Raw genomic sequence first — 25504 nt, 5'->3', positions numbered from 1 at the left:
CGGGAGCTAAATTACCCGTTTTGAAAATGTCGATGTTTTCTCGGTTATGTTTGATTTTTTTTGTCTTTCGTAATATTAAAGTCGTTTATTTATTCAAGAATAAAATATAACATGTATGTTTGGGCTTTTTTTTTTATTAAGCGGGTTTAAAAATTATGAATTTTTTGTATACCATCAACAAAAAGGTAAGTTTTTCGTTCTTTACAATATGGAACTAAAACGATGGATTACCATCACTCATCATTGCCCATGCTTTTCGTGAGCATTACTTCTAACAAATTATGGACATAGAAAATTTCATATATCTTTATCCCTCCCCTTTCATATGTTTAGGCTTTCCCACTTTATGCATATGGGATATGTAACGATTTTGTTCGACTAAGTAACGAGTATATTAACGAGTTTGTTTCTCTAAGTGTCTAAGAGACCACGGTCGCTGCCAGGGCATATTTGACAGGAACTTGCAGTTCCCAGCACTTTTTCAGGCCACAAGAGAGAGACAGTGAGGGCTCACCAGAGCCAACCAGCCGTAGCGGAAGTGACCCAGCTACCGGGCTGGCCACATAGAGACTTTGTAACTAAAGTACAACTATGATGGTCTGGTTATCTGCGCCCCGATGTGGCGAACGTCGCGAGGCAGAATGCAATGTACTGTGTATATGGTAGTCCCGTACAGGCAGATGTCGTGTTTCGCAAGCGGCCATGAAATGCTGATGTAAAGTAAATGTAAATAATCTCCATGTTAATAAAGCAACCTCGGGAGATGCGGACACGGGTCACTGGTGTGTAGGCGGTCATCAGAATGGGCGTTACATACGTCTGAGTAGTGTCAGTCAACCACCTGTATTAAAACGAAATTACCCAAAAGACGATTATTACGCAGATGTAGAAGGGATTTCCTACAGTTTACAACCTAACACAACAAAAAATTGAAATTCGCTTATAACGAATGGAAACACGTTTTAACGACAATTTGTTTCCCATGTGATCGTGAGCTCTCGTTACAATGGACTTCTACTGTACTTGTCAGGTGATCAAGTTTACCGTAGCGAATCTTAAATAGCATGTTACAGAGATTTAATCCGTGTTACTGATAAGGATCAGCATATATTGCTAGTTAATCAGTTGAAAATCTTAATACCCTATCGAGAAAAGATATTCAACTGATTAACTAGCAATATAAGCTGATCCTTATTAAGTCAAGACAAAATCTCCATACCTCAAAAAATGAGAACAGAACAATACACACGCCTAGTATCGGAACAGAGCAATTAGTTTTTCCAGTTGATCTCCCAGGTAAATTGTGATTTACGATGTACTCGTACATTTGCATAGCACCGGTACGAGAAGTTCACCATTCGAAAGCCAGCCCAAACAGTCGAACAATTACTCGAAAAGGGCCTAGGCGATTTGTACCGAGAACACATTCCTCGTGGACATCACAGCATTAATTTTGATGTTCCCTGTAATCGGCTTTCGAACGGGGAAAAGCTACCTCCCACGATGCACAAGACGCATAATTAAATTCCCTTTTCTCTCGAAATCTCCTTTTCCTACGAAAAAGCACCCCTCTCAAACGCCCCCCCCCCCTCCAGTAATGATGGCTTTTGATTTAAAAGGCGTATTATATAATCCGAAACTCTGGAAGCCTCTGGTTTTGGGGCGTAAAATGCTTGTGTGTGCGCGGGAGGGGGAGGGGATTGCCTACGCCTTTACCAACCTCTCAGCCCCTGTTCGTTTCGTGTTATACGAGAAGGCAGCCGCAACAACAAACTTTTGCATCCTCGTCGTCCCCCTGGCAAACTTTTCACTGCGGAGAAAATGGTTCTTTACGCCGCTGAAATTAATCGCCATTTTAATTTCACTCCCCCCACCTCCCAATCCCATTCCCCAAGAACGTTCAGTTTAGTTCAGACATAATTAATTACTAGAAAAGAGAACTTGTTTATTAAACTAGTACTTTTAAGCAACGAACACGGGAATATTCTTTGGAGGATGTTGCACGTTAATTGATGGTATGTTACAGAGCAGTGAATCTTCGTCGTCGTCTCACACGTGAACACGAGAAACTTTCATTTTTTGATTCCCAGGAAAGGTCATGAGCCCCCCGTTTGAGGTGGGGGGGGGGGGGGGGGAGCGCTTCTTCAGTGGATTTCTTCACCGGTGTCGCAGTATGTGATTCAAGAGAAAAATATCATAGTATAAAATTATCCTAATGTCGTATGGGGTTACCCATAGTTTAGAAGAAAAAAGCGAAATTGAAAAAGTTCCCCAGAGACTACTTGTACGTCGAAATTTTTTTTGTTACATTCTTTGGACCGTCCCGACGGATGAAAATATAGTTTTGTCTGAAGTTTTCAACAAATCGAATTCTCGAACCTCGGTCCAAGGGGGCCACCGTGAGTTTAGTGATGTTTCGATTCATCCTTCTCCGTTTCACTCTCAAATCACAAATATCAGTATCGTTTCACCCCAAATCATAAATATCAGTATCTTATCATCCTCATGTTATGAATGTTTGCACTGCTTCATCCTCAGGTGAAGAATATCACTCACTTTTCAAATCCACTTTATGAATAAGTCTCATGCCACAGCCTGGAAGATAAGGACCCTTCGTAGATCTACGAACTTCCGCCGCCTGATAGGTCTTGTCAGATTTCTGGAGCAGAACTTGTGCATAAAATGCACGACAAAACGAGAGGGGCACGCGAACCGAGAAGGGGCACCAACCTGACGTATGTACCATCGAGGGAGTGCTGCAGTCACGTGAGGGAGTACGACTTGCGGCCAAGACGGAGAGGAGTTGCTGACGTCACATACCCGCCCTCGCGAGAGTTCAACAATCAGGCGAGGCCATACAACTTGCGGCCTAGACGACGGCGGACCTATGACTACTGAAGACCGATGCCGACAATCGAACTGATGTCGAAGCTGGACAATCGAAAAAAACATGGATGACTGTGATTAGCTGATCCACTACGATTCGAAATTTTATATTCATTATTGACAATCATTCTATTTAGATTATTGACAATCATCAGATTTAGATGATTGACAATCATTAGATTTAGATGATTGACAATCATTAGATTTAGATGATTGACAATCATTCGATTTAGATGATTGACAATCATTCGATTTTAACTGACGATTACTAGATTCTTTATGAGAATGTCATCATCGTATAATGTTGTTTATGACTTTGATTGCCTATCGGCGTTTGTTGTTTCGATTTTAGTTATCTGTTATATGATCTCAGATTGACGATCGTTTTTATATATATGTGAGATTTTAATCATAAACGATAATTATTATTTATCATATACAGTTACAGACATCATTCCTGTACGTCTTCTTTCCACCGCGTCGGCAATCCTTCTCCCCGTCCACTCTCTGCGCACGCGCACCACACACAGTCACCAACTCGATCCCGGCATGTGGCGCCATCTTTCCCACATATATTTTATTTTTGTTGCCATTGTCCGAGGCGACAATGTTTTGTTGTTTATAATAAAACTTTCCGGATACACCCATCCTACGGGAACGCTTCTTCTCTGAGATGGGAAGCGGGGTGCGTCCGATCTTCAAAGGTCAAAGGTCAAAAAATGCCAATAGTGTTTCATCCCAAGGTCAAACATATCAGTACCGTTTTATCCTCATGTCAAAAATACCAATACCATTTCATCCTCAGGTCATGAATACTAGCACCGTTTTATCCATCGCTGTGTAGTCGTGTGCGTCGGCACAGTGGTTGTAAGCTGAAGTTTGTTCTCTGTGGTTCCAAACTTCCAGGTGGGAATGCGAACTGGTAATAAAAAGTCTCGCCACAGGGAGACAAACTAGACCTACAACAGTAGAACAAATATTCAATCAATACACTTCATTCATATAATTGAGAATATAGATGGCAGCACTGTAAATTCATACAAGATACTCACTCAGATTGTTTGGTACCCTTATGAATATTTTGGTGTACTTCCGACACAACTCCAGTTAGTAATAAACTGTGTCATTAGCAACAGATTATATATATTTTCTTTCTTTCAAATCGAGCACAACTCATGTCTATCACCATCTATGGGCGATTTACTACCTAGTGAGTTGTGCCGGAAGTGTAACTGTGAGTGTACCTGACAGTCTTGAGTGCGTATGTAGTGTTGTGTTTGATTTTTCAATGCTGTCGTCTATATTTCAGAAGTGAAGTGAGTGATGTGTTATGAATGAATTACAACTTGTACGTCTGTTGCTCTCTGCGACGAGACTTTTTAATGAGGAGATCGACTCGCATTCGCGCCTTGAAGTTTGGAACCACAGAAACTCAACTCCAGCCGACCATTTTTGGTGACGGTGGGGTTCGAACCCGGGACATCGCGACGCGAGTCCGTCACTATGACCACTCAACCACCACAGCCGCAGTAGCCTATACTAGACGGAATTATCCTCTAACACGAAAATACCTTAGGATTTCCTTCAGGGCCGGAACTAGATGGGGACGGGGGGGGGGGCAACTACCCCGGGTGGCAAATTTTAGGTGGGAACAAAAAAAACATTAAAATATGTTATTAACATTTTTATGTGGTGGGGCGACGAAATCAAGTTTGCCCGGGCGGAAAAACGACACAAAAATCCTAGTTACACTGCCCTGCTTTCCTCACACAGAGACACTCAAGTGCATCTCCAGTGGAATGGTGGCGAGCGAACTGGACAACTCGAGTTTCCCGTTTGTACCACACATAAATCTACAAAAAAAGTTTTAAATCCTTCGCGTACAATCTTTTGGCGAAAAAATTGGATTATGTCTATTTGACGAATCGGCGATAAATCTGGTAACCTTGTCCTAACCCAACGGCACGTTAGAAAAAGGAAGAAAAGGGGAGAAAGAGAAAAAAAATAGAAGAAAAAGGATAAAAAGTAAAAGAAAGAGAAAGTACTCACAGTATACTAGATAATTAGCTAAGCGAAGTATCAGTAGATTTCTCTTATCACCCTCACCCTCACCCTACGTGTTAGAGAACCACCATATTGTGTTATTACAATCTTTATAAGATGGTAATAACACAATATGGTGGTTCTTATTTTCAAAAAGGGTGAAAAAGAGGATATCAAGAATTACCGACCAATCAGTCTCCTATTTCTATATGTATCTACATGTATATAGTAGAAAGATACATTATATGTGTGGGAGGAAAATCACCAACAAGAGTGTAGAAAAAAACGAGGAGGAAAAAACAGTTTCGGTTCATAGGGTTATAATAAAGCTTCGTGATGGAGAGGAGAGAGAGGGAAGAAAATACAGAGAACTGGATTGAGTTTATATTCTACTAGTGTATGGACGAAATATGACGAAGGACCCAGGAAACTGACGAAGAAAAGGTTCCAAGGTGTGATTCTCAAAATATTATGAAAAATTTCATGTATATTCATCTCACCGAGAAACACATAAAAACCAAGAAATCAGCGGTGGTGTGCAATTAATAAAGCATCCAATAATTAATAAAAATTAAAGCAGTTGGCTGCTCATCGCCTCTAGTGCTTCTTGGCGAGATCTCTAGCAAAATATGCTTTTCACACTCTAAACTTTCCTTTTCCAAGAGAAGACTCTTTTTCTCCCTTTTTCCCTTTTTCTTTCCAGTTCTCCCCTTCTAGAAACTAGTTTTTTTTTTAAATCTCTTTCTTTGTCTGTGGGTGATCAACGATCACATACAGTAATCACCCCTTATAAGAATCACTAGTTATAAGAATCAACTGCTTATAGGAATCAAATCGGCTGAACAAAATCCAAAGGCTGTTTTAACATAGGAAAATCCTCGGTTATAGGAATCAGATTTCTGCTTACAAGAATCAAACAAAAACATTTTTTTGAAAAACTGCCACCGCTCATCACAGTTTAACTGTGCTCCGCTAACTTGTAGAATATTTTGGGTTATTCACAAGATTATTTGGAGGAAGTACTTATTGTCACTTTTACCTTTGTAGTAAAACCAACCTATATTGAGACTGTTCTCATTCTCTTTCCCCCCCCCCCTCCAAAACAGTCAAAATTATAGCTTTGTAGTAAAGTAAGCTTCCTTTCATAAAGGATAGAACTTATCCGTAAGATATTTATGGTTAAAAAAAAAATTGTGATCTTCTATGAAAGAAGTTACGGATAAGGAATCTATCTGGAGTAGTGTTTCCCAAAGTGGGCAATATCGCCCCCTGGGAGCAATAGGAAGGTCCAGAGGGTGGTAGAAGCTACGGGTATAACATAGGATCCTATGGGTTGGCTTGAGTTGGGAGGAGATGATTAAATTCGTATTGAATATTCTGAAGAAGTGGGCAATGGAACAAAAAAAGTTTGGTAACCTTTGATCTAGAGTTATGCTTTCGGACAATGGTCATGCCCCCCTCCCACATCCTTGAGCAGAGCCCTTAGACTGGAATCTGGTGAGTCCCCGGGCCAGACTTTTCAATGGCCTCTATACAATGAATTTATAACGTGAAAAAAAAATTAATGATGAGATCCATCCCGGGTCCCAAGGCTGGAGCTCTGTCAACCCCACCCTTGAAAGAGTGCGCGTGCGCGCGCGCGTGTGTGTGTGTGGGGGGGGGGTGGCGATTGCGCATAGAGTTTCTGCGTAACATTTTTGTTAATCTACATTGAAAATGAACGATGTCTAAGGACAACGATATGCTACAGATATTTGAACTAATTGGGAACTTTAAAAATTAAAAATATTCAATAAGAAATTGAGGTTTTTTTCGATTTTTACATTTAAAGAATTATAGTTATAGAATCATAGTCGTACTTATATATAGTTTTACTACAATCAAAAACAGTAGTTTTCTCTCGGGGAAATCACCACATTCGAATCCATCGATCTTTGCTATTCTGTGTGTAGACAGAATTTATACGGCAGAACCGAAGTTTTCTCCTGAACGAAAATTTGATTTACTTTCAAGTCAATAGAATTTTCAATACGGCAATTGTTTCTAGTAGTAAAAGTCTATTGATTTGATATTCCGTCCATTTTCCAGATAAATTCGAGGAAAATTCGTGGGTTTTGTTTAGATTAGCAACAGCGATTGGAAAATTATTACCATAATTTTTCCCCTCAGCATTGGTCCATTCTACTTACATACATTTATATGAATTAATACATACATATGATGAAGTAATATGTGCAAATAAGGTACATTTATACATATTTAGCCGTAATACCACGTCGGATTAAGGTGAATTTCCGGGAGTGAAAGTATTGGCCATTTCACATATTTGTGCGGAGTTTTCCACATTAAAACTTCAAATTTACCGATAATCCGATTCCCCCGATGTAAATTTTTAATTCTCGGCACCCATTAGGCACATTGCCAGATTCGTCGGGGAATGAGATTGTGGATAAAATCTAATGCTTTAGAAACATTTTATGCCGAAATGAATTTAGAATACACGAGTGACTATAACAGCCTTTCCATGATTCAAATATCGCTTCAAAACATTTAGGAGGCTTGAGTATACCTCCTATAAATAAGTCGGAATCATGCCGTGCTCACATTCAGAAATGCGTACAAGGCATGCGAACTACTTACTATAAATATGTGACGCTTGCATAAACGATAGATTTACCAAGAATGGGCCTGCGTATTTCTAGAAATGCATAGAATGCTTTCTCGCTCCTAAATTTGTGTATATACGTACGGTACTTGCTCATGCTTAAACTTGCCTACTCCCAGAAATGCATTTTGGACGTGTGTTGCTTTCGATATGAATAACTTACGAGGCTTGCGTTCTTCTAGAAATGCTCATAAGGCATGTGTATATCTTTATATGAACGAGTAAGAGGCTGGGGTGCATTCAAACTTCAATTGAATTTGGGTTCACCATTTTTTACATACAATCTACACCTCGCCATGCACTGACGGTACTTATAAGCACCAGTTACAAATTTGCTTGTTATTTCAGAAACATGGATATTATTTTATAAAAATGGTGACAGGAACCGAAAAATGGATCAATAATTAGTAAGGAAAGAACAGTATTGTGCATTCACCTCAACTATTTCCATAGTATTACGCCTTTGCAAAGTTGCAACCATAACTACTTAGGGGCCGTTGAAGTATTTAATTAACCCGGTGAATCCTAATGCATATTGGTGGGATCAGAGACGTACACGGGGGGACGTAGGGCGACACATGCCCCCCCCCCGCCCACGATCAAACATTTGTTTTTTTTTCATGCAAAAAGATATTTTTTTCAATATTGAAATTTCGGAAGAAAATACCTTTATATGTTATTATAATCAATTTCTGTTCATTTCAATGTTATTTGAAGGCTAAAAACTCAAAATTTTTCTTTAATAAATTCATTGCGACCTACCCTCTAAGCCATATAATGATAAATCGCATAACGGCCCTTTGCCCGCGGACCAAATATGGCCCTGGGGGTCTATCTGATGCGGCCTGCCCTCCTCAAACCTAATTTTGTAAAAATGAACTAAACGGCACATTTTTGGATCACTTAAATGACCCGGGACACAGTTCCAGAACACTTAAGAGATCCGTGATACATTTAGAGATCCCTTGAGTGACATGTGACGCAGTTTTAGAGCACTTAAGTGGGCCCTCGGTGCGATTCTACATCACTCAAGTTACCCGCTGCACATTCTCAGATTATTCAAGTGATCCGCGCATATAATTACGGATCACTTGAGTGATGCGTGGCACAGTTCCAGAGCACTTAAGCGGCCCGGACACATTTCCAGATCACTTGGATCCACGAAACATTTAGAGATCACTAAAGTGGCTCTGTAGGGCACTTATCAATATGGGGGGTGAGGGGATGTTACTTCAAGTGCCACAAACTATCGAAAGGTTTTTCTCGTTTTTTGGCGCACCGAGTAAGATGCCATTAAAATATTTCACATGTATATAAATGGTGGTTGATGACGTAAGCATTATCCAAGCCCCCTCCCCCCTTGTCATCAAAAGTCAGCAAATCGAAACCTCCCATCGATGATGATGTAATACTTGAACGGTCCCTTACGAGATGACCGTGAAAATGAATGTTTATTCACAAGGCTTCGTCATATTTAAAAAGCTAGTTGTTCCACACTTTTGCGGTGATATGGCAATCGTAAAGTAGTTATGCAGCTTTCATACTTCAAAATTCTAACTACCAACAACACAGTGTCGCAACTAGGGGGGGGGGGGGAGCAGGAGGGTCTCGTGCCCCGGGTACTGGACCAGATGGGGCGCAAATTTCATTCTCAAACCTCTCCTTCAATATTACAAGGGGGCGACGCCAAAATGCGCACTTGCCCCGGGTGACCAAGCATCCAGTTGCGGCCCTGCCAACAATGTATATAAGGGATGTTACGGGGATAAAAGTTGGTGGTTTTAAAGTACCGTCAGAAACGAAAGGGTTAAACGGATGCTTCCACAGCACCGTCTGGACCATTTTTGACATAAATCATCCTTTTGAGGGCGCCATCTATCTTCCCACACTGGAGTTATAACCATTTTTACCGCTATGTGTATTCAAAAAAAAGAGCTTATAAATTATTTGAAGCTGATTGTGAAGAGATTATCTTTCTCTCTTCGGCAGCCAATTTTCTCTCGATTGTGGCTCTTTTAAAATTCACTGAATAGTAGTTAACGGCTTTGACGGAGATGAATTTCGTTCGAACACTTCCTTAAGCACTTAACGATCGAGGACGAAACATTGCGTCCAAACGCCAGTAAAATAAATTCAAACAAGTTCTATGTTTTCTTTCCTCTCTCCTCATCATCGCGAAAGTTTGTTGTAACCCTATGAAGCAAAGTTGTTTTATACTTCCTCTTATTTCTATACTCCTGTTAGTGATTTTTTTTTTTCGCATATGATGTATCTTTCTACTATATTACAGTAGAAAGATACATCATATGCAGAAAAAAATTAAGGAACACTTTTATAATAAGGTGAGGGTGAAAGAGAAATCTACTGCATACTCTCTTATCTACTTATCTATTATACCGTTTTTCTCTTTTGTTTGTTACTTCTTTCTTTCCTTTTCTCTTCTACCCTTTTCCCCCTCTTCCTTATTCTAACGTGCAGTTAGATTAGGACGAGGTTACCATATTTATCGCCGATTCGTCAAATATAGATCATCCGAATTCCTTGGCAATAGCTTGCGAGCGAAGGGTTAAATGACACGCTCTGTCAAAAACGACGTATTCCAATTCCAAAACAGAATTAGTTCCTAAACTACATCCGGACAAAACAAACGACAACCAACCATCGATAAGATTATTCCTGGAAGGGCTTTTCTTGGCTAAAGGAAAACGTATCATTAAAAGACGCCATGTTTCCATTGCTGATAACCAAGTTGATGTTTCTCTTGAGAAAGCAGTGGCGGCGGCCTTTTAACAATCCCATGACTCTTTTCCCATCGTCATCACCAATATCCAGAGCTTGTTGAGATAGAGAGAGAGAGAGAAAGAGTGGGGCAAGAGTGGGTTCTCCTAATTTTACGCATCGTGGAAAAGGAGGCTCCGGAAAATCCGAATAATTAGGGGGCAAGGAATGGTGGAGAGAATGGAAAAATAAACTCCCCTTTTGGGCACGCGGACCCCCCCCCCCCCCCAACTAGATATAGTGTTATGGGAATGAGCGTGTGTTTACCGAAAATGATTTCTCTCTGGAAATTTTCGTTTGCCTCTCTCTCTCTCTCTCTCTCTGTTGCCTTGAGTCTTTCTCTTGGCCCTTTCACGACTGGTATCTGTCTCAGTTGACAGATGGCGGTTCAATTCCTCTCGGGATTGGAATCGCGGGCGAAAACTCACCAAACATTCGACGTTGGGAAGAGTGTTAAAAATGGAGGAGGAAAGATGAGAGAGAAGGAGAAGGGCATTAGAGGGTGGCACAGCTCTACGCAAAACTCTTTCGTGGTGATTTCGACGTTTACTGCTTTTCCAAAAGGAAAAGTTGGGCGTTGAGATAGAAATGTTATGTTATAACGTGTCGGTGGTGAACGTGTGAAAAGGATGAGAGAGAGAGAGAGAGAGTCTGTGTGGGAAAACTGCAAACAAAGGCCCTTTTCCCTCGAAAAATTTGCATATGAAAGATGCCGATGTGTCGTTTTGCCTTAACCACCTCTCTCTCTCTCTCTCTCTCGCTTTCTGTCGCTACCATCCCTCTGGTTTTCTCTCAAGGGACTTGAAGGAAGTCTTTTGGATGCTCTGGGAACTTTGTCGTGGCCACTTCCGATGAATATGAATACGGCCTGGTGTTATTATATAAGTCGAAAATTTTCTAAGATTATTTTACTTTTATCATCAAGGAACATGACACTCGCTTGTATTTATGTTTTTGTTGGTTTTTTTTCATTTTTAATAATCTCCCACGGATGAAAATCAGATGAAAGGGGGAGCCATGGAAAGTGTTGAAAGAATCCACAGAGAGCTTTCACGTGAAACATAACGTGAAAAATATGACTAGTTTTAGATTCCAGCAAAGCTGTCCATTTAATCACGACCCATTAGCTCATGCCCATTTGGGCATGGACCGGGGCCTCGTCTCCATAGAGGGCCTACACGAGAACATCTGGTATTATGATTCTCGAGTACGGTATATGTGTTACTGCCAATGCCGGGAATTTATTTCGTTGTGAATCGATACGGCCAATGTCCGAATTTCGGTGAGGACAGTTTGCCAAGTAGCCGAAGATCCTTTGCCGAATTCCGATAACAGAAGGCATGATTCTGGGTCGTTGCCAAGTTGGCGCATTTATTAGTGATAATTATGTCCACATTAACTATGGCAACCCTCAAATTGCAGTCACGATGCAGTAATCATAAGTTGTGCACCCCCTGTAATGCGGTATTCTTTCTCCAGAATGCATTTTTGAAACCAAATCGGAATTTTTTCTTTAACAAAAACAAAGAATTTTTCCGATTCCTCCATAAGATACCGAAAAAAGTACTTCACAATGAATGACGATTTTTGTAACTCCTACAAATAATATTTTCAGATACGGTTAGAAATTAACTAAACCTTAATGAATCTCCTAGAGCAGTAGACGTCGCAAGACACATTCATAAAACGTAAGTTTGGACAAAGACCGAGCTTCAGTAAACACGAATGGGATCTCGGAATTGGACGAGGGATGGATGAATGCAGACTATGACGGGACACACACACGCAGAGTTAATGAGAGAATTCTATTAATTCATGACGAATGAATCGTTTGTCATCTAAAACGACGAGTGACGTTCGATCAATTAGGCGGCAAAATTGCTAATCACGAGAACGTGATTAATCACGAAAGACTCCTCCCTGTTTCGACATCTTGAGAATGACTGCCCGTCGCAATGCACGAATTAATTAAATATTTTCTGAAGGAAAAAACCGATCTATAATAATTGTATCCCCTCTATCTCAGTTGTTTTTTCTCTTTCTTATTTAGATTTCTAATTACTAAATCCCTTTTGATTGTTTGAAGCATGCATGCGCAACCCATGGCCCACGGGCCAAATGTTGGGCCTCGGAGTCATCTGATGTGGCTCTCGGCCCCAAACATGGTTTTGGCACATTACTAAAACATCAAACTTAGTGGCACATTACCAGGATTGATTCAGGGCCAGACACAGGCGACAGATCCTAACAGTGGCGTTAGATCCGTGTGTACAATGGGTACTGAAGCACCCACAGTATTTTGTAACACCATTCTGTGAACGTCCCCTACCCTCTCAGAATTTATTCATAAATCTCCTGTGTATTTCGTCTTTTACATCACCCAGCATTTATTTTGTCTCGCTCTAAAAACCTTAAGCTATTATTTGGGAATCAAAATAATAAAGAGTTGAAATTATAAATTTAGTTTACTTTATTTTGATCTCTCAAATCATATCTCGTCTTATACGGAAGTAAATGCAGTGTTTCAATTCGATTCTCCTCGGCAAAATATTTCCAGAAATTCGGTGTTGAATTTATTTACCGAGTTTTTATAGACGATTTAGCATTTCGATGTTTTTTAACTTCAGGAATTGCAAACAGTTCAACTTCACATATAGATAGGCCAGCATATCTTCGTTTATTGGATTTCCAATACAATAATGATGAACCTGACATATAATTATTGACCCTGAGTTATATTTGCTACCTTCCGCATTGCCCCAACTATCGTCAGCAGCTTCCATTTGAGCGACCTTCTCGGTCATCATAAAACAAAACGGAATCTTTAGTATCTTTCAAATATCTAAGAACCTTCAATGAATTCAAATGACGAATTTCTGGTCGCTTATTAAATTGAGGTTTTTTTCTCTTATTAATCAACACAAAAACATACAAGTCGGATCTAGTTCAATTAGCTGAACACGATAACTCGCCAATGAGTTCGAAGTATTTAATTGGGACAGTCAAGTTATGTATGGCGCATGAATACTGTTATTAAGAAAATTATGTAAATAGCCATTTTAGAATTATCATTTATTATACCATCTTTCGTCTTTAAATAATCATATTCACATTTCTCTATGAATATCGCCAAGTTCGCAAGTCTAGCTACAGCTCCGATGATTTGGCTATGTCATTGCGCCAAGAGAAGTGTGGGCGCGGTAGCCCGGTCGATAAAATACTCGCCTAAAGTACCAAAGGATGTTTAGAGGTGTCGCGAGTTCGGTACCCGGCTCGTCCTTGTCAGAAAACTTTCCTGACACAAGGGTACAACAAAAAAACGTCGACTTGACCGTAGCAAAAAAATTGCTACCGCAAGGAGTCCCCCATCGAGAGGTTAGTGCACCAACCTCTCAATGAGTATAAACACAAGCCTGCCGTTCGAAATCGGCAATAAATTGTAGGCCCCGGTCTCATAAGCCCTCGTGTGCGGAAAATGACCGTGGTGCGACAAAAATGATCAACCAAGAAAAGTGTAAAGATGTCACAAGAATATGGTAGAACTCTCTTGAAGCATTTCGTTTCCTATATAGTGGCGCCACCGAAGGAGAGCTATAGGTTTGTTAAAATTTCTTGCGAAATTTCTGCGATAGGCTTATTCCATATACATGTGTTTAGTAATTTCTAATCCTGAATTCGAAAGTGGTTTGTTGCTAACGGATAAACACGTCAAAAACTAAGTTTATAAATTTCTCTTCCCAAATGAATGTTAATTCACTTTTACCTTAATTTAATTTTCCATAATCACAATTGTACTATTAGTTCCTATTGTAATTGTTCATGTCTCGAACAAGTTACTACAATTAAATACCTTGGCATATACATTGATCACAATCTTAAATTGAAGAGTCATGTCGCGTACTTGCAAAAAAGACTACGGTTAGCAATTTATAAATTTCACGATCTCAAACCTTGATCGAATCAGTCATTTTTACTAAGTCTTTATTACTCTTCGTTTCACTCACTCCTACTATATGGTCAATGGTTAAACAAAATTCAAATTCATGTAGCTCCACAAATACGCGGGGTATATTATATTGAAAACATCATTAAACTAGGACCCTTTCTGCCACCTATTAAATAAAAAACACGACTGTTATGATTGGAATTTGTGATCAGTTTCTGATAAATGCGCTATATACAAAAAAATCAATATGACACGATATTAATAAATACTTTTTAAGCAATAATATAAATTGCATTACGAATTTTCTTCCAAAACACAAATAGTTGATTTTGGAATGTAGTAAATTATTATCAGTAACACAAGCAAAGTATATATTTTTTTTAATTTAATTGCAATGGTAGGAATCTAATCGTAAGAGTTTGTGTCTTATTAGATAGGTGGCAGAAGGGTTTCAGTTTTACGATGTTTCTCGTTATGGTACATCCTGTACTGCATAGTATTTTCTAAAAGGCATGTTTGGCTGATAAAATTTCGTTTTCACCCGTTTGTTGGCTGAAACAGAAGTAACTTGACCCATTGACGCCGGTTGCCATTCGACATTTTAATTATGTTCTTTGCCAATAAATGATGGGAGTGGTTCTACTCAGTGTTTTTCTTTTTCAAGGAATCAAAGTAGTCTTTAATGGGTTAAGAAACCATTTTTTCATGGTTTTAATAAGTTTACAAATTAGGGTTTGAGAATGACGTAATGACGGGTAAATAGTCAATTATAATGTAAAATGTTAGGGGTTTCCCTCTGTAGTGAATTTATAATATAAAAATAAAAACACCTTTTACCTATATAAAATACTTTTTATTTTGTTATTTTAACCTATTTCTGTTAATTTTAATGCTTTAAGGGTGGCAACTCAAAATTTCTCGGAAAGGCAATTTTTCGTACCGTACGAAAATGCCCCTCTACAAAAGCTGATCGTGCGTACGCTTCGGTCTATACACCGCCCCTGATTAAGAGTTTATGCAAAGCCCTCTTTCATTTTGCTCTGGGGGCGAGAAAGCTGTTGAGACGGTAGTATAAGGACACGCTTTTTTTTTGGGATAAATATTCAAAAAAAATTGAGTTCCGTAACACAGGCCTCATTATCATCGTCAAGGGTTCCGCCGAACAGCCTCATTATCATCGTCAAGGGTTCCGCCGAACAGCCTCATTATCATCGTCAAGGGTTCCGTCGAACAGCCTCGTTATCATCGTCAAAGGTTCCGCTGAACACTAAAGGTTCATAAACATCAAGGATTCCGCGAGAAAACTCTACGTTGGAAGCCCATGGGCTAGAAATCTCGGATTTGTCTCAAAGAAGTGAGCCTTTGGTATCCTTGGGTCGTCCCAATTTTCCTTGGGTGTCTAGTATCTGTAATTTTCATTGGAAATAAAACCACGTTCATGTGGGATATTTCCCTCTTTATCCGGACAGTTTCCGGGATATACTCTGAATATACCAAAAGATCTCTCTCTTTCTCCAGGATTTTCACGAATTCGGTGACTCAGCAAAAAACTTTTCCATCTTTTTTTTTTATTTTATTCTTGACCATTGTTCAGCCAGAGAGGAAAAAACAAGAATTTTTCGTTAAACTGATGCGTGAAATCCACTTTTTCCCCCGTTTTTTTTTCGCATGCTGTGGACACTGAAAGGACTTTTCAAGTACAGCTGACTGTGCATAACGCTATATATGTATAAAGAGGAATGAAAAAAAATGGACGTACCCCCAGGAGCTATAAGATAATGGAAATGTACGGTATTGTAGGATCGTTCCCGGGTTGAAAAATTCTTGGAAGCGGATAATGAGGGGAGTTTGACCCGGGAAAAGTTTTTTCCTGGAGAGATCCTTCTCTTAGGACGGTCAACTCGACTATTCAATAGGCAATGAGATTCCTGGGATCCAAAGAACTCCAGGTCACCACAAAGCCGATCTATTATACCACGCGCGATGAAAGAGAATGTCTTCTACAGATAATCGATTTGTTTGTCTTGATTTCCAGAAGGCATACGATCGGATCCAACATGAAAAACTCTTTAAGCGTTTATATGAGATTGGGATTAGGGCCAACTTGGTGAATTCGATTGAATCGTGATTGAGAGATAGGTCACAACGGGGTTATGGTGGACGGAGAATTTTCTGATTGACAAGGTGTCAAAAGTGCGGTCTTTCAAGGAGGGGTCCTTGATGCCATTCTTTTTTCATTTTTTATCGATAAGCGTGATCAGGGTATCGATGGAATTGTTAGCGAATTCGCAGATGACGTGAAGCTAATGGGAGTAGTCGGGAATGCAAGAAATAGGGAGATGCTCCAGACTCAACCTTTCTCAGCCCATGCCCTCCCCTTGGACCATATTTTGTTCTCGTGGTCCCCCGTCTTGTCCAACCATCCCCCCCCCCCATCTTTATCAAGAGCAAGACCCTTTCTACTTATAGAAGTGAATCTAATCAACACTAAATTTATAATGAACACAAATTTTATAAATAAGATCGATGTCTGGTACCCTGGGCCAAACATAGGTCCAGAAGGTGGGTGATCTTCCCTCCAAAGAGCTGAATTATTTTCAAAAAATAGGTCTGGATAAAGTACGAGATGACAAAGCAAACCTACACAATAGATCGACCCTCCCGACACAACACCCCATGTCCACACCTACCCTGGGCTAGAGTTCAGTTCACTCCCCTGCTGTGGGGGTTTTATGCACGGTCATCTAAACATAATGGGTTCCCGGGCAAAAAATGATGTTTAAAGATCCCATGCTTATATCGAGTAGTAGAAACTTACATATTCGCGTACTTACATAAATGAAATTCATAGTACCAGATTTCATGGCCCATGCCCACATGAGCTCATCGGTTAAGATGGCCTTGGTTCTATGAACAACTCTGCTGTATTCTGTGAAAGCAGTCCCCACATTCTTTTATCACCATATTTCACTGGAAAAAGAAAGAAATTATTTATTTTTATTAAATTAAGTTATTTAATTAAGAAATTAATTAATTATTATTTATTTATTTCTTCCATGAACATATGATAAATAATTTATTCTTTGCGATGTGGTTTCTTCACGGAGATCTCTGTGGCACCCCAGAATATCCCAGGACCACAAGGATGCCATGTGGCCCCCCAGGTTGAGAACCACTGCTCCGGACGACCTTGAATATGATTGCAGCATGAGCTAATGAATAGAGCGTGACCCTTAGTGTTGGCACGCGCATGGTCGCTCATCTTGGTTCGAACAAGCAACGTTTCACTTGTCGAGTTGAATAGTATTGCTATCTCGGATTCAACTAGAGTCACCGATTTGGAAATTCTCATTCACGAGCGGCCTAGGTTTTCTGCCGCTGCGGTGGTCCAGTGGTCATAGTCACGGACTCGCTTCGCGAGGTCCCGGGTTCGAACCCCACCGTCGCTGCAGTGGTGGTCGGCTGAAGTTGGTTTTCTGTGGATCCCAACTTCTAGGTGCGAATGCTCCCATTAAAAGGTCTCGCCGCAGAGATCAACAGTCCTGCAACGGTAAAATTTTCAAACATCCCACTTCACTCATAGTTTGAAAAATAGGTGGTAGATGACAGCACTATAACAAGCATTACACAGAAACAAGCTTCATGTTAGGTTCAAAGCACGGACACGCACATTCCAACATGCACCCATTCGTTAGCAGCTCCGCAGAGGAATATGGACGAGGTACATGTGTTGTGGTTCAGTAGTAGTGGCCTATGTTTTCTTAACATTATTCAGTGTTGGTCAAAAAATCGAATAAAATGCTCGGTTCCATTCTTAGGAACGGTCTTTGACTTTTCCGAGGCTTAGTTCGTCCAGGACTAGAGTATACCGCAAGGTTTTGGAGCCGATACTTACACAGGGGCATAAACTTGATTGAGACGGTGCAGGGGAGAGTTACGCGTGCTGTCTTTGGCACACAAGGCTTGGGCCATGAAGAACGACTTGATTTCTTGAATATGTTTACATTGGAGGAACGCATGTATCGGACAGATATGATCCAAGTGTTCAAATTTTTCAATGTTAAGGATAGGATGGACCATGAGCTACCATGTATGATGGGCCATACACCCTCAATCAACTGCTTCGACAAGGGGACACCAGTTTCAGTTACCAATTGTTGTTATTTTTGTTTTGTTTTGTTCTTTTACTGAACTGGAGGGAAGCGGGATGTGTTTGGTCTTCAAAATTTCGGTCACCCCTTCGGGCATTTTACCTGTTGTGGCGCTTGTATTTGTATTTCTGTAATTGAAATCGATTCTGAAGGCTTTGGAATTAACAAATGGTTCTTGGTCCTAATGACGGAGAATCACCTAGAAATCTATTGTGAAAGAGTGACTCATAAAAATTCGTCTGACTTATAACAGGGGATCTTCAACCCTTTTTCCTATGAGTATTGTGCTGTATTGCTGATGATTGTGAATTGCGTTTTTTGTTGCATTGCCTACTGTAATAGCTTGGATATTGAGCTGTATTGCCGATGTTGATGCATAGCTTGTTGCGCTGTATTTCGTATCGTGATGCATTGCGCACTGAGCTTTAATGAGTATTGAGATGCATCGCGTATTACCGATTATTCTATTGCGTATTGTACCATATTTGGTATCGTGGTGGCTCGCGTATTGTGCTGTTTTGCCGATTGTGGTGCAATGCGTATTGTTCTGTATTGCGTATGCTGCTGTATTCGCGATGGCGGTACAATGCGTATTATTTTGTATTGTTCATTGAGCTTTATTCTCTATCGTGATACATCGTGTATTGTATTGCATTGCCAGTGGTGGTACAATGCGTACTGTGCTGTTTTGCCGATGATGGTTCGATGCGTATTGTTTTGTAAAATTTATCCTATTCCGTCGGTGACATTTCTGGCTTCAATGAAATAACTTCGAATGGAGACGTCCAACCCTTCCGCAAACGGTTACGGAGACCCCCCCCCCTCCTCCCTCCAGATACGAGGTAACTCCTGCAAAAATAACAGGTAAAACTATATTTTTTTCTACAAGCGAATGTAAAAATCTATTTCACATTGAATAAGTTTTGAAACAAAGAGATTTGCTGTTGCAAAAAGTCTTCACTTTATGCACATTCAGCAATTTTTCATTTTTTGGACTAGTCAACACACCTAAGCAGCATATCATCTATTAATACGATTAATTTTATTCAAAATTTATTGATTTTAACTTCTAAAATACATGGCCCTAGTGATAAAAGTTTTTAAGGATGTCTAATTCAGTACAGAAAAATTTGAATCGTTATAACCTTGAATACCAGTAAACATCATTTGCGGCAGGCTTGTAGGCAATGTTCTCTTCGGGAACACCGGAAAAGATGAAGAGGGGCAGGACATATCAGTATGGGTGCCAACACATTTTTCGGCATCGGGAAGGGGGAGCACGAAACAGTTAAAATGACCCAGCAAGACTCCAACAATCCTTGACGTGTATATAGAACAGATGCAATGCTTTTCTTTCTTTCTCTCAAACCGAGCACAACTCCGGTCCATCGCCATGGGCTATTTACTACCGATTGAATTGTGTGGGAAATGTTAGTATGCGTACCTAACAGTCTAACTGCATATAGTGTTGTGTGTGAATTTTTATTGGTGCCATGTATATTACAAATTCTGAGTGAAGTGTGAGTGAAGTGCGATGTTGGAATATTTGTACCGTTGCAGTCCTGTTGATCTCTATGGCGAAACTTTTTTAATGGGGAGATCGGCTCGCATTAGCACCTCGAAGTTGTGAACCATAGAAAACCAATTTCAGTCGACCGCCGATGTGGCGGCGGTGGAATTTGAACCCGGGGGCGGCACAGATGCGATGCTAGCCAACAAATATGGTCTTCATTGCGGAATCCATTCATGTCGAGCAAATAAATCCCAAGTGATAGCAAAGAAAGAAAATTTCAATAGCCCTTTTTTTTAATCGTTGATTCATGGAACATAATGATGCGATCGGTCATCATTAATCCCTAGTTCCCCCCCCCCTCCTCTCTAATGCTTCATAAGCTACTGCTGTTCGTGACATACACCAATGCCATCCGTCATGCCAGAATAGATTTCAAGTGCTTCCAATCACAACCATTGACCTCACTCCTCGAAAAAATTCCATTCTCCCGCCATCTTGGGTTTTCTATTTCCCACGTCCTATAGCGTAACCGTCTGTGTAGAATACATACAACAATTTACTCCGACCGATCCATGATCCATCTTTAGATGGATTCACCCTCTCAGAAAACAATATCGGCAAAATAAAATGTTCTTTTTTTTGTATTTCTGTTTCTTAGGGCATTTCGGTTAGGTATATCTCGCGCTCAAAATCTTCGTACTTCTTACTGTGTTTTTGCTTGTTTATTTTTTTAATGTTCACCCACGGAGCTGTGATCGTAGATAGGGCAGTGGAGTGTACAGCAGTACAGTGCATTCCTTGATCCTCTTGAACTTACGATCAAGGGATGGCTGATTCCAACCAAAAAAAAGGGAGGAGTTCTCCCAAAGATCAAGCATTTCGCCTCTTCCTTCTTATTTGATTTCTTATCTTTTTTCTTATTAAAAAAAAGAAGTTTATCCTTTCTTATTGCTGGACCAATCTATCTGTCTAACCACTGGAATAGGTACAGCTGCAACGGTCAGCAGAGATGGGGGGAAAGGATGGGTTTTTTTTCTCCTGTATGAGAAGGCATGGATAAATCAGTAGATACACTTCGTGTCTGTCTGTCTTTCTGTGAGGCACAGGGCAAAAGCCTATTTGCTATCGTCGAAAGAAATCGATTCTTTAGACGTCGTTTTTTTTCTAAAGAAAGCTTTTTTTTTCCCCCTTCTTATATAAATCTTGCGTGTGTGTGTTTATCTTACGTTTTTCTTGTGTATTTCTTATGAGCACTGACCTTAAGATCTTTATTTACAGCTCACAACCTTGGTCTATCGCCATTGCATCTCCTTCAACGTCCACGTCGGTGTGAGAATAACGATAGTGGCTACGCGTTTTTCATAAGTGAAGCTCGTTTTGTTTAGACTTATTATAATGTATCTGTGACCGTCGCTGTTGTTGTTTTGTATTTTCACTCATCACTGTGAAAACGGGATCCCAGTCAGCTCCGCCTTTGTGAGGGCCATGGCTGTACCCCCCCCCCCCTCCAAAATAATATGTTTATATGCAGATATTAAAATAATCTCTCTGTTTTTGGTTGGAAAACAATAACAATTATTTGTTGAAACAGAAGTGTCATCTGTTGTGACGTTATGCAAGTGACGTTGCTAAGAGTGCGCGTGCATGTATCCTCATTTCTAAGTTTCGGAATCCGGTTACCCTGGTTGAAAAATAGTACCAGCAGTTCTGGTTTTATTGGAAAACTATCGGAGCTTCTTTTTTTTTCGAGTATAGTGGTGGGATCTGTTGAGAATCGAGATAAATGTAACGTTACTATATATATGGCGGCGCAAAAGCATGCGCCCTCATTTTGGAGTTTCCGAATCTTGTAACTCTACATTGAATACGGCATTGACTGGCTCCATTTCGCAGTTGAAAATCAAGTGACCCTACTCAGGGGCCCTTATCCTGGATCTTGAAGCTATGAATCTAGGCCGTGTCTTCAGTAGGAAATTCTATAGCGAATTTGCAGTTCAAAACAAAATAGGTGCCGTGCTGAACTTCATATTCAAGTTCGAACCCCGTTGACGGCGCAGTGGTAGCCACCATCAGACAGGGGATATAAGCTGGTCCATCTCAGGAGACGTGGGCCACGGTGGAAAAATCCAATGACATCTAAGACCAGCCAACCACCCGCGCCAAGCCACAAGCCAACCAGCAGCCGGCAGGCAGTGGTAGCCGGCTGGAACTGGTTTTCTGCAATATACTAACTTCAAGGAGCAAATGCGATCGGGTCTGCCGCAGAGAGCAGGCAGACCTTGAACACGATCCTCACATAACATGAAAAATTCAAGCATTTACCATCTTCACCTAAAAATGCGGAAGGCAGATAGCAGCACCAGCGAGAACACGAAACAATCGCAACTCTAACAACAATAATACGTTAAGGAAGGTACGAACACACGTTCCGGCATGCACCGATTCTTCAGAAATTCTGCAGAGGAATGTGTACGAGGTGCATGAATGGTCAAATAGTGCATACTATATGAACTTGGAGGCCTCCGACAGAAAATTGACTCTCAATGAGAAGAGAGAAAATACCTTTAAAAGAAAAACGTAATTGCGTGTATAAATTTTATCGAAAAATATCTTGAATAAGTCGTATCTTTTCTTTTATTAACCAATACAATCACCTGAAAATAGTAAAAAAAAAAGAAAAAAAAAACGGGACAGTTAACAAAGAAAGAGAAGACACACCCATTGAGTATGATGGATGTGCGGTAAAATGAAGTAAAAAGAAAGAGGAACAAGATATACGAAAAAAATCGTAAGTAAACCTTTGAGGCACAAAAGAAATCGTTGATAGTAAGTGTAACATAAACTTCCGAAAAACGTGTAAGTTGTGAGCGGAAAAAAGAAAATACGAACAAAGTTTAAGCTAGTGTTTATTTTATTCTATTTCTTTCATCCTCTCTCTCTCTCCCACGTGAAGGTGTCTATCACTTTTAACCATATCTTTTCTAGAACCTTCGAAAAACCTCAACCTCCCGAAAATAACAGTGACAAATGGCCGAAGGGAATAAAATAAAATAAATGTTTTTATCTCTCTGCAGAGTTTTTTCTTTTGCTTTTCTCTATTTCATTGGACACCTTACAGTCGAACGTTTCTTTTGTGTTGGACATGAACTTATCCTTGCATGTATCCACCATGGGTTAACGTCACCTGACACATCCTTTTCATCAGTGTCACGTCATTGGAAAATGTCACCTTGAAGGGAAAACTAAAAAAAAAAATTATATATATAAGAAATTTTTGTACAAGAAAGATAAGAATTTTTTTTTTTTCGTTAACCTTTGAAATTTAGAAATATTTACCTTCGATATATCGTAACTTTGAAACGTGTATGCCGGGCGGTGGGGGGGAGCACATCTCCAGCCTGTGGACCGTAGTACGGCCCGTCAAGGAATTCCATCTGGCCCTCGAAAGGTGTTCCAGTAGTATCAGTAGTAAAAGGGCTGGCTACATTTTCTTCGTAAAAATACGTGAAATTAGGACAGGGGGGTCAACTCTCCAACGTAGAGTCGCTCGAGGAACCCTTGATGTTTATAAGGCACATGTTCGTGACTTGCCCGATTGATCTCATGGTTCGGATTCAAGAGGTTGGAGCCCTGTGATCCTATTGGGAGGCATATTCATGAATCAATCTTTGCTCATAACCATTATCAGAGCTCCAGTACAAGAAATCTGGGATGTGCTTTAAATAATCATGGGAATGCTTGAAAAATAACCAATACCTGATGAACTTAGATGATTTGTAGGCTTTTTTTACACTATATAGGAGGCCCCACTAAAGATCTCAGTCTCCGCACACAGAATTTTGATACCTTTTCAGAATCTCAAAATAATATGCTACCTTATACGATGTAGGGAATTTTCTTTCTGCGCAGCAAAAAACTATAAACACGGAAAAACATTCTCAGAATATAAACTAACATATTTTGTAAATTTATTAACCATGAAAAAATGGTGCCTTTGTTAGTTAAGTTAGTTGGTGCTTTTTTCTTTTGCCCATAACCAACAAACGGGTAAAAATAGAATTTTATCAACCTTAAAATATGCCTTTCAGAAAAACAATTATACAATACAGAATGTACAATATTGGGAAACATCATTATATATATATATGTATATATGATACCTGTCCATTAAAAAGCACAACTGTTATGATTATTCGATTGGATGGCTGGTTTTTGATTAATGTTTTTACCGCATGAAAAAAAAAACAATACAGTAAAATATTAGAAAATATTCTATGACTAATAATAATTATTAAACTGCCAAGTTTGCTTTGAAATTTTAACAGTTGATGCCTCCTTGTGATTACAATCGGATAAACACGTAGAACGGAAATGAAACTGTTTCTATGATTTGTATACTTTCCGATTATAATCGGATAGTAAATGTAATTATAATTATAATTACATTTTGCAAATAATGCTGATGTTATTTTCCTTTACACAAACATCAACTGCTAAGACCTCGAAGCAAATTCGGCAATTTAATAAATACTATTGCTTAAAATATATTTATTGATATCGTATTATATATTTTTTTTCAGGCGACGCATGAATATTCTTTACCAATTATATTTTGAAGGATCATTAACAGTTGTGGTTTTTTTTTCGTTTGATTGGTGGCAGAAGCGATTCCAGTTAAATGATATTTTTCAATCATAGATATAATATAACTCTCTATGATAGCGTTATATTATACGATATGTCTAATAATCTCATGTCTATGTTATAAAGTACGATATTTTTTTTTTCAATGCGCACAGATATCGAAATTCTGTGCGCAGCGAAACAACTGGTCTGTTGGTGCTGGTGAAAATAGAGAGAATGTGCTGGAGAATAAAAGAGAATATATCTGGAAAATAAGAAAGACTCCTTGGGGGTAGGTACCACAGAAACGAAAATATCTTATTCAGCTAAGCAGGATTTTTTCCGCATTTCAGCCTCATTTTTCCATGAAATTCGAGCAACTGACAAGCACCGCATAATTTTAGGCCCTCCGAAGAGGGCTTTGCCCCCCCCCCCTACTTCGTCCTCTTCCGGATACGTATTTATCGTTTTGTGGGCTGTTGGCTATACAAATTATTTTCCCGTCATTAATTCACCCATTATAGTCTAGTTTTCTTGTCTAAATCCTGCAAACCAGCCACTCCAGACTATAGCCTGTTTAGCGCGCGCCCCTCCCTTTCCGTAAATATATCTCGGTGATCTTCCGGTCTTTCTTCTGAATGGCGGGGTTTACGTTTTTTACTGCAAGATAACACTATAATCTCGTCTCAAGGAAAGGACTTATAATTCCCACACCCCCCCCCTCCCCTTCACGTACGTCAAACATTCAATAGTTTTTGGCCCGCGAGATGCAGAAATACAGCATATCTGGCCCGCGGACTAAAAAGGTTATGCAACCGTGGTATACGTCTGTATGTTTTCAAAGTTTGATCTTCGTCATTTTTTTTGGTCATTCACATGCTTAAGCACGCTCTAAGTGA

Source organism: Pholcus phalangioides, unplaced genomic scaffold, assembly GCF_987345545.1.
Source record: "Pholcus phalangioides strain wild (caught in Gottingen) unplaced genomic scaffold, Ppha-v1.0 ptg000031l_1, whole genome shotgun sequence".
In the NCBI taxonomy this organism is placed as follows: Eukaryota; Metazoa; Arthropoda; class Arachnida; order Araneae; family Pholcidae; genus Pholcus; species Pholcus phalangioides.
Note: the sequence above shows the minus strand (reverse complement) of the source record.